Here is a 12,847-nt window from a genome sequence, read left to right as displayed (position 1 = left end):
GGAACTGCCAGCAAAAAAAAAAGAAAAATAGAGGGAAATATACCAGTGCAGCAAAGGGTGTTGAAAGTAGCCGGGTACGTGTACAATTCTTCAATTATATCTCCTGGAGACAGAAAGAGAGTATTAAGAGCTACGATGAAGTTACCCAGGAGACGTAAAAAGCTTGCAGCACCTGGTATTTCTAGGAGGTCTCCCATCCAAGTACTGACCAGGCCCTGCCCCGTTTAGCTTCCGAGATCTGACGAGATCGGGCGCATTCAGGACGGTGTGGCCACAAGCCGAAAGGCCTGGCTGCATGATGTCTCTTAAAGGTTGGCGGGTATTGACGGAACTTCCAGCAAAAAAAAAAAGAAAAAAAAGAAAAAAGAAAAATGGATGGAAAAATATCAGTGCAGCAAAGGGTGTTGACAGTAGCCGGGTATGTGTACAATTCTTCAATTATATCTCCTGGAGACAGAAAGAGAGTATTAAGAGCTACGATGAAGTTACCCAGGAGTCGTAAAAAGCTTGCAGCACCTGGTATTTCTAGGAGGTCTCCCATCCAAGTACTGACCAGGCCCTGCCCCGTTTAGCTTCCGAGATCTGACGAGATCGGGCGCGTTCAGGATGGTGTGGCCACAAGCCGAAAGGCCTTGCTGCATGATGTCTCTTAAAGGTTGGCGGGTATTGACGGAACTTCCAGCAAAAAAAAAAAAGAAAAAAAGAAAAAAGAAAAATGGATGGAAAAATATCAGTGCAGCAAAGGGTGTTGACAATAGCTGGATACGTGTACAATACTTCAATTATATCTCCTCCAGACAGAGAGAGAGTATTAAGAGCTACGATAAAGTTACCCAGGAGACGTAAAAGCTTGCAGCACTAGGTATTTCCAGGAGGTCTCACTTTCATGTACAGACCAGGTCCTGCCCCGTTTAGCTTCCGAGATCTGACGAGATCGGGCGCGTTCAGGATGGTGTGGCCGCAAGCCGAGATGCCTGGCTGCATGATGTCTCTTAAAGGCTGGCGGGTATTGACGGAACTGCCAGCAAAAAAAAAAAAGAAAAATAGAGGGAAATATACCAGTGCAGCAAAGGGTGTTGAAAGTAGCCGGGTACGTGTACAATTCTTCAATTATATCTCCTGGAGACAGAAAGAGAGTATTAAGAGCTACGATGAAGTTACCCAGGAGTCGTAAAAAGCTTGCAGCACCTGGTATTTCTAGGAGGTCTCCCATGCAAGTACTGACCAGGCCCTGCCCCATATAGCTTCCGAGATCTGACGAGATCGGGGGCGTTCAGGATGGTGTGGCCGCAAGCCGAGATGCCTGGCTGCATAATGTCTCTTAAAGGCTGGCGGGTATTGACGGAACTGCCAGCAAAAAAAAAAAGAAAAATAGAGGGAAATATACCAGTGCAGCAAAGGGTGTTGAAAGTAGCCGGGTACGTGTACAATTCTTCAATTATATCTCCTGGAGACAGAAAGAGAGTATTAAGAGCTACGATGAAGTTACCCAGGAGACGTAAAAAGCTTGCAGCACCTGGTATTTCTAGGAGGTCTCCCATCCAAGTACTGACCAGGCCCTGCCCCTTTTAGCTTCCGAGATCTGACGAGATCGGGCGCATTCAGGATGGTGTGGCCACAAGCCGAAAGGCCTGGCTGCATGATGTCTCTTAAAGGTTGGCGGGTATTGACGGAACTTCCAGCAAAAAAAAAAAAGAAAAAAAGAAAAAAGAAAAATGGATGGAAAAATATCAGTGCAGCAAAGGGTGTTGACAGTAGCTGGATACGTGTACAATACTTCAATTATATCTCCTCCAGACAGAGAGAGAGTAATAAGAGCTACGATAAAGTTACCCAGGAGACGTAAAAGCTTGCAGCACTAGGTATTTCCAGGAGGTCTCACTTTCATGTACTGACCAGGTCCTGCCACGTTTAGCTTCCGAGATCTGACGAGATCGGGCGCGTTCAGGATGGTGTGGCCGCAAGCCGAGATGCCTGGCTGCATGATGTCTCTTAAAGGCTGGCGGGTATTGACGGAACTGCCAGCAAAAAAAAAAGAAAAATAGAGGGAAATATACCAGTGCAGCAAAGGGTGTTGAAAGTAGCCGGGTACGTGTACAATTCTTCAATTATATCTCCTGGAGACAGAAGGAGAGTATTAAGAGCTACGATGAAGTTACCCAGGAGACGTAAAAAGCTTGCAGCACCTGGTATTTCTAGGAGGTCTCCCATCCAAGTACTGACCAGGCCCTGCCCCGTTTAGCTTCCGAGATCTGACGAGATCGGGCGCATTCAGGACGGTGTGGCCACAAGCCGAAAGGCCTGGCTGCATGATGTCTCTTAAAGGTTGGCGGGTATTGACGGAACTTCCAGCAAAAAAAAAAAGAAAAAAAAGAAAAAAGAAAAATGGATGGAAAAATATCAGTGCAGCAAAGGGTGTTGACAGTAGCCGGGTATGTGTACAATTCTTCAATTATATCTCCTGGAGACAGAAAGAGAGTATTAAGAGCTACGATGAAGTTACCCAGGAGTCGTAAAAAGCTTGCAGCACCTGGTATTTCTAGGAGGTCTCCCATCCAAGTACTGACCAGGCCCTGCCCCGTTTAGCTTCCGAGATCTGACGAGATCGGGCGCGTTCAGGATGGTGTGGCCACAAGCCGAAAGGCCTTGCTGCATGATGTCTCTTAAAGGTTGGCGGGTATTGACGGAACTTCCAGCAAAAAAAAAAAAGAAAAAAAGAAAAAAGAAAAATGGATGGAAAAATATCAGTGCAGCAAAGGGTGTTGACAATAGCTGGATACGTGTACAATACTTCAATTATATCTCCTCCAGACAGAGAGAGAGTATTAAGAGCTACGATAAAGTTACCCAGGAGACGTAAAAGCTTGCAGCACTAGGTATTTCCAGGAGGTCTCACTTTCATGTACAGACCAGGTCCTGCCCCGTTTAGCTTCCGAGATCTGACGAGATCGGGCGCGTTCAGGATGGTGTGGCCGCAAGCCGAGATGCCTGGCTGCATGATGTCTCTTAAAGGCTGGCGGGTATTGACGGAACTGCCAGCAAAAAAAAAAGAAAAATAGAGGGAAATATACCAGTGCAGCAAAGGGTGTTGAAAGTAGCCGGGTACGTGTACAATTCTTCAATTATATCTCCTGGAGACAGAAAGAGAGTATTAAGAGCTACGATGAAGTTACCCAGGAGACGTAAACAGCTTGCAGCACCTGGTATTTCTAGGAGGTCTCCCATCCAAGTACTGACCAGGCCCTGCCCCGTTTAGCTTCCGAGATCTGACGAGATCAGGCGCATTCAGGACGGTGTGGCCACAAGCCGAAAGGCCTGGCTGCATGATGTCTCTTAAAGGTTGGCGGGTATTGACGGAACTTCCAGCAAAAAAAAAAAGAAAAAAAAGAAAAAAGAAAAATGGATGGAAAAATATCAGTGCAGCAAAGGGTGTTGACAGTAGCCGGGTATGTGTACAATTCTTCAATTATATCTCCTGGAGACAGAAAGAGAGTATTAAGAGCTACGATGAAGTTACCCAGGAGTCGTAAAAAGCTTGCAGCACCTGGTATTTCTAGGAGGTCTCCCATCCAAGTACTGACCAGGCCCTGCCCCGTTTAGCTTCCGAGATCAGAGGAGATCGGGCGCGTTCAGGACGGTGTGTCCACAAGCCGAAAGAACTGGCTGCATGATGTCTCTTAAAGGTTGGCGGGTATTGACAGAACTTCCAGCAAAAAAAAAAATAAAAAAGAAAAAAGAAAAATGGATGGAAAAATATCAGTGCAGCAAAGGGTGTTGACAGTAGCTGGATACGTGTACAATACTTCAATTATATCTTCTCCAGACAGAAAGAGAGTATTAAGAGCTACGATGAAGTTACCCAGGAGACGTAAAAGCTTGTAGCACGAGGTATTTCCAGGAGGTCTCACATTCATGTACTGACCAGGTCCTGCCCCGTTTAGCATCCGAGATCTGACGAGATCGGGCGCGTTCAGGATGGTGTGGCCGCAAGCCGAGAGGCCTGGCTGCATGATGTCTCTTAAAGGCTGGCGGGTATTGACGGAACTGCCAGCAAAAAAAAAAAAGAAAAAAGAGGGAAAAATACCAGTGCAGCAAAGGGTGTTGAAAGTAGCCGGGTACGTGTACAATTCTTCAATTATATCTTCTCCAGACAGAAAGAGAGTATTAAGAGCTACGATGAAGTTCCCCAGGAGACGTAAAAAGCTGGCAGCACCTGGTATTTCCTGGAGGTCACCCATCCAAGTACTGACCAGGCCCTGCCCCGTTTAGATTCCGAGATCTGACAAGATCGGGCGCGTTCAGGATGGTGTGGCCGCAAGCCGAGATGTCTGGCTGCATGATGTCTCTTAAAGGCTGGCGGGTATTGACGGAATTTCCAGGAAAAAAAAAAAAAAAAAAAGAAAAATGGAGGGAAAAATATCAGTGCTGGAAAGGGTGTTGACAGTAGCCGGGTACGTGTACAATTCTTCAATTATATCTCCTGGAGACAGAAAGAGAGTATTAAGAGCTACGATGAAGTTACCCAGGAGACGTAAAAAGCTTGCAGCACCTGGTATTTCTAGGAGGTCTCCCATCCAAGTACTGAACAGGCCCTGCCCCGTTCAGCTTCCGAGATCTGACGAGATCAGGCGCGTTCAGGATGGTGTGGCCGCAAGCCGAGATACCTGGCTGCATGATGTCTCTTAAAGGCTGGCGGGTATTGACGGAACTGCCAGCAAAAAAAAAAAAGAAAAATAGATGGAAAAATACCAGTGCAGCAAAGGGTGTTGAAAGTAGCCGGGTACGTGTACAATTCTTCAATTATATCTTCTCCAGACAGAAAGAGAGTATTAAGAGCTACGATGAAGTTCCCCAGGAGACGTAAAAAGCTGGCAGCACCTGGTATTTCCTGGAGGTCTCACATTTAAGTACTGACCAGGTCCTACCCCGTTTAGCTTCTGAGATCTGACAAGATCGGGCGCGTTCAGGACGGTGTGGCCGCAAGCCGAGATGTCTGGCTGCATGATGTCTCTTAAAGGCTGGCGGGTATTGACGGAACTGCCAGCAAAAAAAAAAAAGAAAAATAGAGGGAAAAATACCAGTGCAGCAAAGGGTGTTGAAAGTAGCCGGGTACGTGTACAATTCTTCAATTATATCTTCTCCAGACAGAAAGAGAGTATTAAGAGCTACGATGAAGTTTCCCAGGAGACGTTAAAAGCTTGCAGCACCAGGTATTTCCTGGAGGTCTCCCATCCAAGTACTGACCAGGCCCTGCCCCGTTTAGCTTCCGAGATCTGACGAGATCGGGCGCATTCAGGACGGTGTGGCCGCAAGCCGAGAGGCCTGGCTGCATTATGTCTCTTAAAGGTTGGCGGGTATTGACGGAACTTCCAGCAAAAAAAAAAAAAAAAAAGAAAAATGGATGGAAAAATATCAGTGCAGCAAAGGGTGTTGACAGTAGCTGGGTACGTGTACAATACTTCAATTATATCTCCTCCAGACAGATAGAGAGTATTAAGAGCTACGATAAAGTTACCCAGGAGACGTAAAAGCTTGCAGCACCAGGTATTTCCAGGAGGTCTCACATTCATGTACCGACCAGGTCCTGCCCCGTTTAGCTTCCAAGATCTGACGAGATCGGTCGAGTTCAGGATGGTGTGGCCACAAGCCGAGACGCCTGGCTGCATGATGTCTCTTAAAGGTTGGCGGGTATTGACAGAACTTCAAGCAAAAAAAAAAAAAAAAAAAAAAAAAAAAAAAAATGGATGGAAAAATATCAGTGCAGCAAAGGGTGTTGACAGTAGCTGGGTACGTGTACAATACTTCAATTATATCTCCTCCGGACAGATAGAGAGTATTAAGAGCTACGATGAAGTTACCCAGGACATGTAAAAAGCTTGCAGTACCTGGTATTTCTAGGAGGTCTCCCATCCAAGTACTGACCAGGCCCTGCCCCGTTAAGCTTCCGAGATCTGACGAGATGGGGCGCGTTCAGGATGGTGTGGCCGCAAGCCGAGACACCTGGCTGCATGATGTCTCTTAAAGGCTGGCGGGTGTTGACGGAACTGCCAGCAAAAAAAAAAAAGAAAAATAGAGGGAAAAATACCAGTGCAGCAAAGGGTGTTGAAAGTAGCCGGGTACGTGTACAATTCTTCAATTATATCTTCTCCAGACAGAAAGAGAGTATTAAGAGCTACGATGAAGTTCCCCAGGAGACGTAAAAAGCTGGCAGCACCTGGTATTTCCAGGAGGTCTCACATTTAAGTACTGACCAGGTCCTGCCCCCTTTAGCTTCCGAGATCTGACAAGATCGGGCGCGTTCAGGACGGTGTGGCCGTAAGCCGAGATGTCTGGCTGCATGATGTCTCTTAAAGGCTGGCGGGTATTGACGGAACTGCCAGCAAAAAAAAAAAAGAAAAATAGAGGGAAATATACCAGTGCAGCAAAGGGTGTTGAAAGTAGCCGGGTACGTGTACAATTCTTCAATTATATCTCCTGGAGAGAGACAGAGAGTATTAAGAGCTACGATAAAGTTACCCAGGAGACGTAAAAGCTTGCAGCACCAGGTATTTCCAGGAGGTCTCACATTCATGTACCGACCAGGTCCTGCCCCGTTTAGCTTCCAAGATCTGACGAGATCGGGCGCGTTCAGGATGGTGTGGCCGCAAGCCGAGACGCCTGGCTGCATGATGTCTCTTAAAGGTTGGCGGGTATTGACAGAACTTCAAGCAAAAAAAAAAAAAAAAAAAAAATGGATGGAAAAATATCAGTGCAGCAAAGGGTGTTGACAGTAGCCGGGTACGTGTACAATTCTTCAATTATATCTTCTCCAGACAGAAAGAGAGTATTAAGAGCTACGATGAAGTTCCCCAGGAGACGTAAAAAGCTGGCAGCACCTGGTATTTCCAGGAGGTCTCACATTTAAGTACTGACCAGGTCCTGCCCCGTTTAGCTTCCGAGATCTGACAAGATCGGGCGCGTTCAGGACGGTGTGGCCGCAAGCCGAGATGTCTGGCTGCATGATGTCTCTTAAAGGCTGGCGGGTATTGACGGAACTGCCAGCAAAAAAAAAAAAGAAAAATAGAGGGAAATATACCAGTGCAGCAAAGGGTGTTGAAAGTAGACGGGTACGTGTACAATTCTTCAATTATATCTCCTGGAGACAGAAAGAGAGAATTAAGAGCTACGATGAAGTTACCCAGGAGACGTAAAAGGCTTGCAGCACCTGGTATTTCTAGGAGGTCTCCCATCCAAGTACTGACCAGGTCCTGCACCGTTTAGCTTCCGAGATCTGACGAGATCGGGCGCATTCAGGACGGTGTGTCCACAAGCCAAAAGCCCTGGCTGCATGATGTCTCTTAAAGGTTGGCGGGTATTGACGGAACTTCCAGCAAAAAAATAAAATAAAAAAAGAAAAAAGAAAAATGGATGGAAAAATATCAGTGCAGCAAAGGGTGTTGACAGTAGCTGGATACGTGTACAATACTTCAATTATATCTCCTCCAGACAGAGAGAGAGTATTAAGAGCTACGATAAAGTTACCCAGGAGACGTAAAAGCTTGCAGCACTAGGTATTTCCAGGAGGTCACACATTCATGTACTGACCAGGTCCTGCCCCGTTTAGCTTCCGAGATATGACGAGATCGGGCGCGTTCAGGATGGTGTGGCTGCAAGCCGAGATGCCTGGCTGCATGATGTCTCTTAAAGGCTGGCGGGTATTGACGGAACTGCCAGCAAAAAAAAAAAAGAAAAATAGAGGGAAATATACCAGTGCAGCAAAGGGTGTTGAAAGTAGCCTGGTACGTGTACAATTCTTCAATTATATCTCCTGGAGACAGAAAGAGAGTATTAAGAGCTACGATGAAGTTACCCAGGAGACGTAAAAAGCTTGCAGCACCTGGTATTTCTAGGAGGTCTCCCATCCAAGTACTGACCAGGCCCTGCCCCGTTTAGCTTCCAAGATCTGACGAGATCGGGCGCATTCAGGACGGTGTGGCCGCAAGCCAAGAGGCCGGGCTGCATGATGTCTCTTAAAGGCTGGCGGGTATTGACGGAACTTCCAGCAAAAAATAAAAAATAAATAAATAGAAAAATGGAGGGAAAAATATCAGTGCAGAACAGGGTGTTGAAAGTAGCCGGGTACATGTACAATTCTTCAATTATATCTCCTCCAGACTGAATGAGAGTATTAAGAGCTACGCTGAAGTTACCCAGGAGATGTAAAAAGCTTTCAGCACCTGGTATTTCCAGGAGGTCACCCATCCAATTACTGACCAGACCCTGCCCAGTTTTTCTTCCGAGATCTGACGAGATCTTGCGTCTTCAGGACGGTGTGGCCTCAAGCCAAGAGGCCTGGCTGCATGATGTCTCTTAAAGGCTGGAGGGTATTGATGGAACTTCCAGCAAGAAACAATAGAAAAAAGAAAAATGGAGGGAAAAATATCAGTGCAGCAAAGCGTGTTGAAGGTAGCCGGGTAGGTGTACAATTCTTCAATTATATCTCCTCCAGACAGATAGAGAGTATTAAGAGCTACGATAAAGTTACCCAGGAGACGTAAAAGCTTGCAGCACCAGGTATTTCCAGGAGGTCTCACATTCATGTACTGACCAGGTCCTGCCCCGTTTAGCTTCCAAGATCTGACGAGATCAGGCGAGTTCAGGATGGTGTGGCCGCAAGCCTAGATGCCTGGCTGCATGATGTCTCTTAAAGGCTGGCGGGTATTGAGGGAATTTCCAGCAAAAAAAAATAAAAAAAAATAGAAAAATGGAGGGAAAAATATCAGTGCAGGAAAGGGTGTTGAAAGTAGCCGGGTACGTGTACAATTCTTCAATTATATCTCCTGGAGACAAAAAGAGAGTATTAAGAGCTACGATGAAGTTACCCAGGAGACGTAAAAAGCTTGCAGCACCTGGTATTTCTAGGAGGTCTCCCATCCAAGTACTGACCAGGCCCTGCCCCGTTTAACTTCTGAGATCTGACGAGATCGGGCGCATTCAGGACGGTGTGGCCACAAGCCGAAAGGCCTGGCTGCATGATGTCTCTTAAAGGTTGGCGGGTATTGACGGAACTTCCAGCAAAAAAAAAAAAAAAAAAGAAAAATGGATGGAAAAATATCAGTGCAGCAAATGGTGTTGACAGTAGCTGGGTACGTGTACAATACTTCAATTATATCTCCTCCAGACAGATAGAGAGTATTAAGAGCTACGATAAAGTTACCCAGGAGACGTAAAAGCTTGCAGCACCAGGTATTTCCAGGAGGTCTCACATTCATGTACTGACCAGGTCCTGCCACGTTTAGCTTCCGAGATCTGACGAGATCGGGCGCGTTCAGGATGGTGTGGCCGCAAGCCGAGATGCCTGGCTGCATGATGTCTCTTAAAGGCTGGCGGATATTGACGGAATTTCCAGCAAAAAAAAAAAAAAAAAAATAGAAAAATGGAGGGAAAAATATCAGTGCAGGAAAGGGTGTTGACAGTAGCCGGGTACGTGTACAATTCTTCAATTATATCTTCTCCAGACAGAAAGAGAGTATTAAGAGCTACGATGAAGTTCCCCAGGAGACGTAAAAAGCTGGCAGCACCTGGTATTTCCAGGAGGTCTCACATTTAAGTACTGACCAGGTCCTGCCCCGTTTAGCTTCCGAGATCTGACAAGATCGGGCGCGTTCAGGACGGTGTGGCCGCAAGCCGAGATGTCTGGCTGCATGATGTCTCTTAAAGGCTGGCGGGTATTGACGGAACTGCCAGCAAAAAAAAAAAAGAAAAATAGAGGGAAATATACCAGTGCAGCAAAGGGTGTTGAAAGTAGACGGGTACGTGTACAATTCTTCAATTATATCTCCTGGAGACAGAAAGAGAGAATTAAGAGCTACGATGAAGTTACCCAGGAGACGTAAAAGGCTTGCAGCACCTGGTATTTCTAGGAGGTCTCCCATCCAAGTACTGACCAGGTCCTGCACCGTTTAGCTTCCGAGATCTGACGAGATCGGGCGCATTCAGGACGGTGTGTCCACAAGCCAAAAGCCCTGGCTGCATGATGTCTCTTAAAGGTTGGCGGGTATTGACGGAACTTCCAGCAAAAAAATAAAATAAAAAAAGAAAAAAGAAAAATGGATGGAAAAATATCAGTGCAGCAAAGGGTGTTGACAGTAGCTGGATACGTGTACAATACTTCAATTATATCTCCTCCAGACTGAATGAGAGTATTAAGAGCTACGCTGAAGTTACCCAGGAGATGTAAAAAGCTTTCAGCACCTGGTATTTCCAGGAGGTCACCCATCCAATTACTGACCAGACCCTGCCCAGTTTTTCTTCCGAGATCTGACGAGATCTTGCGTCTTCAGGACGGTGTGGCCTCAAGCCAAGAGGCCTGGCTGCATGATGTCTCTTAAAGGCTGGAGGGTATTGATGGAACTTCCAGCAAGAAACAATAGAAAAAAGAAAAATGGAGGGAAAAATATCAGTGCAGCAAAGCGTGTTGAAGGTAGCCGGGTAGGTGTACAATTCTTCAATTATATCTCCTCCAGACAGATAGAGAGTATTAAGAGCTACGATAAAGTTACCCAGGAGACGTAAAAGCTTGCAGCACCAGGTATTTCCAGGAGGTCTCACATTCATGTACTGACCAGGTCCTGCCCCGTTTAGCTTCCAAGATCTGACGAGATCGGGCGAGTTCAGGATGGTGTGGCCGCAAGCCGAGATGCCTGGCTGCATGATGTCTCTTAAAGGCTGGCGGGTATTGAGGGAATTTCCAGCAAAAAAAAATAAAAAAAAATAGAAAAATGGAGGGAAAAATATCAGTGCAGGAAAGGGTGTTGAAAGTAGCCGGGTACGTGTACAATTCTTCAATTATATCTCCTGGAGACAAAAAGAGAGTATTAAGAGCTACGATGAAGTTACCCAGGAGACGTAAAAAGCTTGCAGCACCTGGTATTTCTAGGAGGTCTCCCATCCAAGTACTGACCAGGCCCTGCCCCGTTTAACTTCTGAGATCTGACGAGATCGGGCGCATTCAGGACGGTGTGGCCACAAGCCGAAAGGCCTGGCTGCATGATGTCTCTTAAAGGTTGGCGGGTATTGACGGAACTTCCAGCAAAAAAAAAAAAAAAAAAGAAAAATGGATGGAAAAATATCAGTGCAGCAAATGGTGTTGACAGTAGCTGGGTACGTGTACAATACTTCAATTATATCTCCTCCAGACAGATAGAGAGTATTAAGAGCTACGATAAAGTTACCCAGGAGACGTAAAAGCTTGCAGCACCAGGTATTTCCAGGAGGTCTCACATTCATGTACTGACCAGGTCCTGCCACGTTTAGCTTCCGAGATCTGACGAGATCGGGCGCGTTCAGGATGGTGTGGCCGCAAGCCGAGATGCCTGGCTGCATGATGTCTCTTAAAGGCTGGCGGGTATTGACGGAATTTCCAGCAAAAAAAAAAAAAAAAAAATAGAAAAATGGAGGGAAAAATATCAGTGCAGGAAAGGGTGTTGACAGTAGCCGGGTACGTGTACAATTCTTCAATTATATCTTCTCCAGACAGAAAGAGAGTATTAAGAGCTACGATGAAGTTCCCCAGGAGACGTAAAAAGCTGGCAGCACCTGGTATTTCCAGGAGGTCTCACATTTAAGTACTGACCAGGTCCTGCCCCGTTTAGCTTCCGAGATCTGACAAGATCGGGCGCGTTCAGGACGGTGTGGCCGCAAGCCGAGATGTCTGGCTGCATGATGTCTCTTAAAGGCTGGCGGGTATTGACGGAACTGCCAGCAAAAAAAAAAAGAAAAATAGAGGGAAATATACCAGTGCAGCAAAGGGTGTTGAAAGTAAACGGGTACGTGTACAATTCTTCAATTATATCTCCTGGAGACAGAAAGAGAGAATTAAGAGCTACGATGAAGTTACCCAGGAGACGTAAAAGGCTTGCAGCACCTGGTATTTCTAGGAGGTCTCCCATCCAAGTACTGACCAGGTCCTGCACCGTTTAGCTTCCGAGATCTGACGAGATCGGGCGCATTCAGGACGGTGTGGCCGCAAGCCAAAAGCCCTGGCTGCATGATGTCTCTTAAAGGTTGGCGGGTATTGACGGAACTTCCAGCAAAAAAATAAAAAATAAATAAATAGAAAAATGGAGGGAAAAATATCAGTGCAGAACAGGGTGTTGAAAGTAGCCGGGTACATGTACAATTCTTCAATTATATCTCCTCCAGACTGAATGAGAGTATTAAGAGCTACGCTGAAGTTACCCAGGAGATGTAAAAAGCTTTCAGCACCTGGTATTTCCAGGAGGTCACCCATCCAATTACTGACCAGACCCTGCCCAGTTTTTCTTCCGAGATCTGACGAGATCTTGCGTCTTCAGGACGGTGTGGCCTCAAGCCAAGAGGCCTGGCTGCATGATGTCTCTTAAAGGCTGGAGGGTATTGATGGAACTTCCAGCAAGAAACAATAGAAAAAAGAAAAATGGAGGGAAAAATATCAGTGCAGCAAAGCGTGTTGAAGGTAGCCGGGTAGGTGTACAATTCTTCAATTATATCTCCTCCAGACAGATAGAGAGTATTAAGAGCTACGATAAAGTTACCCAGGAGACGTAAAAGCTTGCAGCACCAGGTATTTCCAGGAGGTCTCACATTCATGTACTGACCAGGTCCTGCCCCGTTTAGCTTCCAAGATCTGACGAGATCGGGCGAGTTCAGGATGGTGTGGCCGCAAGCCGAGATGCCTGGCTGCATGATGTCTCTTAAAGGCTGGCGGGTATTGAGGGAATTTCCAGCAAAAAAAAATAAAAAAAAATAGAAAAATGGAGGGAAAAATATCAGTGCAGGAAAGGGTGTTGAAAGTAGCCGGGTACGTGTACAATTCTTCAATTATATC

General features: G+C 46.2%; 11 non-coding genes and 27 pseudogenes across 11 annotated transcripts; all 38 read right to left on the bottom strand.

Moving 5' to 3' along the window:
• Positions 1-160: 160 nt before the first annotated feature.
• Positions 161-279, bottom strand: LOC136736127 (5S ribosomal RNA). The gene has a single exon (XR_010811566.1). It is a non-coding gene; the product is annotated as a 5S ribosomal RNA (ribosomal RNA).
• Positions 280-504: 225 nt separating this feature from the next.
• Positions 505-623, bottom strand: LOC136736131 (5S ribosomal RNA). The gene has a single exon (XR_010811569.1). It is a non-coding gene; the product is annotated as a 5S ribosomal RNA (ribosomal RNA).
• A 224-nt stretch (positions 624-847) lies between these two features.
• On the bottom strand, positions 848-966 carry LOC136736596 (uncharacterized; annotated as a pseudogene).
• Positions 967-1,176: 210 nt separating this feature from the next.
• Positions 1,177-1,295, bottom strand: LOC136736374 (uncharacterized; annotated as a pseudogene).
• Positions 1,296-1,504: 209 nt separating this feature from the next.
• LOC136736193 (5S ribosomal RNA) lies at positions 1,505-1,623 on the bottom strand. Its single transcript, XR_010811631.1, has one exon. It is a non-coding gene; the product is annotated as a 5S ribosomal RNA (ribosomal RNA).
• Positions 1,624-1,847: 224 nt separating this feature from the next.
• LOC136736619 (uncharacterized) lies at positions 1,848-1,966 on the bottom strand (annotated as a pseudogene).
• A 208-nt stretch (positions 1,967-2,174) lies between these two features.
• Positions 2,175-2,293, bottom strand: LOC136736126 (5S ribosomal RNA). Its single transcript, XR_010811565.1, has one exon. It is a non-coding gene; the product is annotated as a 5S ribosomal RNA (ribosomal RNA).
• Positions 2,294-2,518: 225 nt separating this feature from the next.
• On the bottom strand, positions 2,519-2,637 carry LOC136736130 (5S ribosomal RNA). The gene has a single exon (XR_010811568.1). It is a non-coding gene; the product is annotated as a 5S ribosomal RNA (ribosomal RNA).
• A 224-nt stretch (positions 2,638-2,861) lies between these two features.
• On the bottom strand, positions 2,862-2,980 carry LOC136736595 (uncharacterized; annotated as a pseudogene).
• A 208-nt stretch (positions 2,981-3,188) lies between these two features.
• On the bottom strand, positions 3,189-3,307 carry LOC136736165 (5S ribosomal RNA). The gene has a single exon (XR_010811604.1). It is a non-coding gene; the product is annotated as a 5S ribosomal RNA (ribosomal RNA).
• A 225-nt stretch (positions 3,308-3,532) lies between these two features.
• Positions 3,533-3,651, bottom strand: LOC136736287 (uncharacterized; annotated as a pseudogene).
• Positions 3,652-3,873: 222 nt separating this feature from the next.
• On the bottom strand, positions 3,874-3,992 carry LOC136736027 (uncharacterized; annotated as a pseudogene).
• Positions 3,993-4,201: 209 nt separating this feature from the next.
• On the bottom strand, positions 4,202-4,320 carry LOC136736357 (uncharacterized; annotated as a pseudogene).
• A 217-nt stretch (positions 4,321-4,537) lies between these two features.
• LOC136736314 (uncharacterized) lies at positions 4,538-4,656 on the bottom strand (annotated as a pseudogene).
• Positions 4,657-4,866: 210 nt separating this feature from the next.
• Positions 4,867-4,985, bottom strand: LOC136736598 (uncharacterized; annotated as a pseudogene).
• Positions 4,986-5,195: 210 nt separating this feature from the next.
• On the bottom strand, positions 5,196-5,314 carry LOC136736330 (5S ribosomal RNA). The gene has a single exon (XR_010811659.1). It is a non-coding gene; the product is annotated as a 5S ribosomal RNA (ribosomal RNA).
• Positions 5,315-5,529: 215 nt separating this feature from the next.
• Positions 5,530-5,648, bottom strand: LOC136736051 (uncharacterized; annotated as a pseudogene).
• Positions 5,649-5,873: 225 nt separating this feature from the next.
• LOC136736455 (uncharacterized) lies at positions 5,874-5,992 on the bottom strand (annotated as a pseudogene).
• Positions 5,993-6,202: 210 nt separating this feature from the next.
• Positions 6,203-6,321, bottom strand: LOC136736054 (uncharacterized; annotated as a pseudogene).
• Positions 6,322-6,530: 209 nt separating this feature from the next.
• LOC136736520 (uncharacterized) lies at positions 6,531-6,649 on the bottom strand (annotated as a pseudogene).
• Positions 6,650-6,863: 214 nt separating this feature from the next.
• On the bottom strand, positions 6,864-6,982 carry LOC136736485 (uncharacterized; annotated as a pseudogene).
• A 210-nt stretch (positions 6,983-7,192) lies between these two features.
• Positions 7,193-7,311, bottom strand: LOC136736379 (uncharacterized; annotated as a pseudogene).
• A 224-nt stretch (positions 7,312-7,535) lies between these two features.
• LOC136736617 (uncharacterized) lies at positions 7,536-7,654 on the bottom strand (annotated as a pseudogene).
• Positions 7,655-7,864: 210 nt separating this feature from the next.
• On the bottom strand, positions 7,865-7,983 carry LOC136736153 (5S ribosomal RNA). The gene has a single exon (XR_010811591.1). It is a non-coding gene; the product is annotated as a 5S ribosomal RNA (ribosomal RNA).
• A 221-nt stretch (positions 7,984-8,204) lies between these two features.
• Positions 8,205-8,323, bottom strand: LOC136736092 (uncharacterized; annotated as a pseudogene).
• Positions 8,324-8,538: 215 nt separating this feature from the next.
• On the bottom strand, positions 8,539-8,657 carry LOC136736575 (uncharacterized; annotated as a pseudogene).
• A 219-nt stretch (positions 8,658-8,876) lies between these two features.
• On the bottom strand, positions 8,877-8,995 carry LOC136736181 (5S ribosomal RNA). Its single transcript, XR_010811620.1, has one exon. It is a non-coding gene; the product is annotated as a 5S ribosomal RNA (ribosomal RNA).
• Positions 8,996-9,210: 215 nt separating this feature from the next.
• LOC136736463 (uncharacterized) lies at positions 9,211-9,329 on the bottom strand (annotated as a pseudogene).
• A 219-nt stretch (positions 9,330-9,548) lies between these two features.
• On the bottom strand, positions 9,549-9,667 carry LOC136736484 (uncharacterized; annotated as a pseudogene).
• Positions 9,668-9,877: 210 nt separating this feature from the next.
• LOC136736378 (uncharacterized) lies at positions 9,878-9,996 on the bottom strand (annotated as a pseudogene).
• Positions 9,997-10,221: 225 nt separating this feature from the next.
• On the bottom strand, positions 10,222-10,340 carry LOC136736091 (uncharacterized; annotated as a pseudogene).
• Positions 10,341-10,555: 215 nt separating this feature from the next.
• Positions 10,556-10,674, bottom strand: LOC136736517 (uncharacterized; annotated as a pseudogene).
• A 219-nt stretch (positions 10,675-10,893) lies between these two features.
• LOC136736180 (5S ribosomal RNA) lies at positions 10,894-11,012 on the bottom strand. The gene has a single exon (XR_010811619.1). It is a non-coding gene; the product is annotated as a 5S ribosomal RNA (ribosomal RNA).
• A 215-nt stretch (positions 11,013-11,227) lies between these two features.
• On the bottom strand, positions 11,228-11,346 carry LOC136736461 (uncharacterized; annotated as a pseudogene).
• Positions 11,347-11,565: 219 nt separating this feature from the next.
• On the bottom strand, positions 11,566-11,684 carry LOC136736483 (uncharacterized; annotated as a pseudogene).
• A 209-nt stretch (positions 11,685-11,893) lies between these two features.
• LOC136736201 (5S ribosomal RNA) lies at positions 11,894-12,012 on the bottom strand. The gene has a single exon (XR_010811639.1). It is a non-coding gene; the product is annotated as a 5S ribosomal RNA (ribosomal RNA).
• A 222-nt stretch (positions 12,013-12,234) lies between these two features.
• On the bottom strand, positions 12,235-12,353 carry LOC136736090 (uncharacterized; annotated as a pseudogene).
• Positions 12,354-12,568: 215 nt separating this feature from the next.
• Positions 12,569-12,687, bottom strand: LOC136736515 (uncharacterized; annotated as a pseudogene).
• Between the last annotated feature and the right edge of the window lie 160 nt (positions 12,688-12,847).

Source organism: Amia ocellicauda, unplaced genomic scaffold (genome assembly GCF_036373705.1).
Source record: "Amia ocellicauda isolate fAmiCal2 unplaced genomic scaffold, fAmiCal2.hap1 HAP1_SCAFFOLD_46, whole genome shotgun sequence".
Lineage (NCBI taxonomy): Eukaryota > Metazoa > Chordata > Actinopteri > Amiiformes > Amiidae > Amia > Amia ocellicauda.
This window is presented reverse-complemented; position numbering and strand designations above follow the sequence as displayed.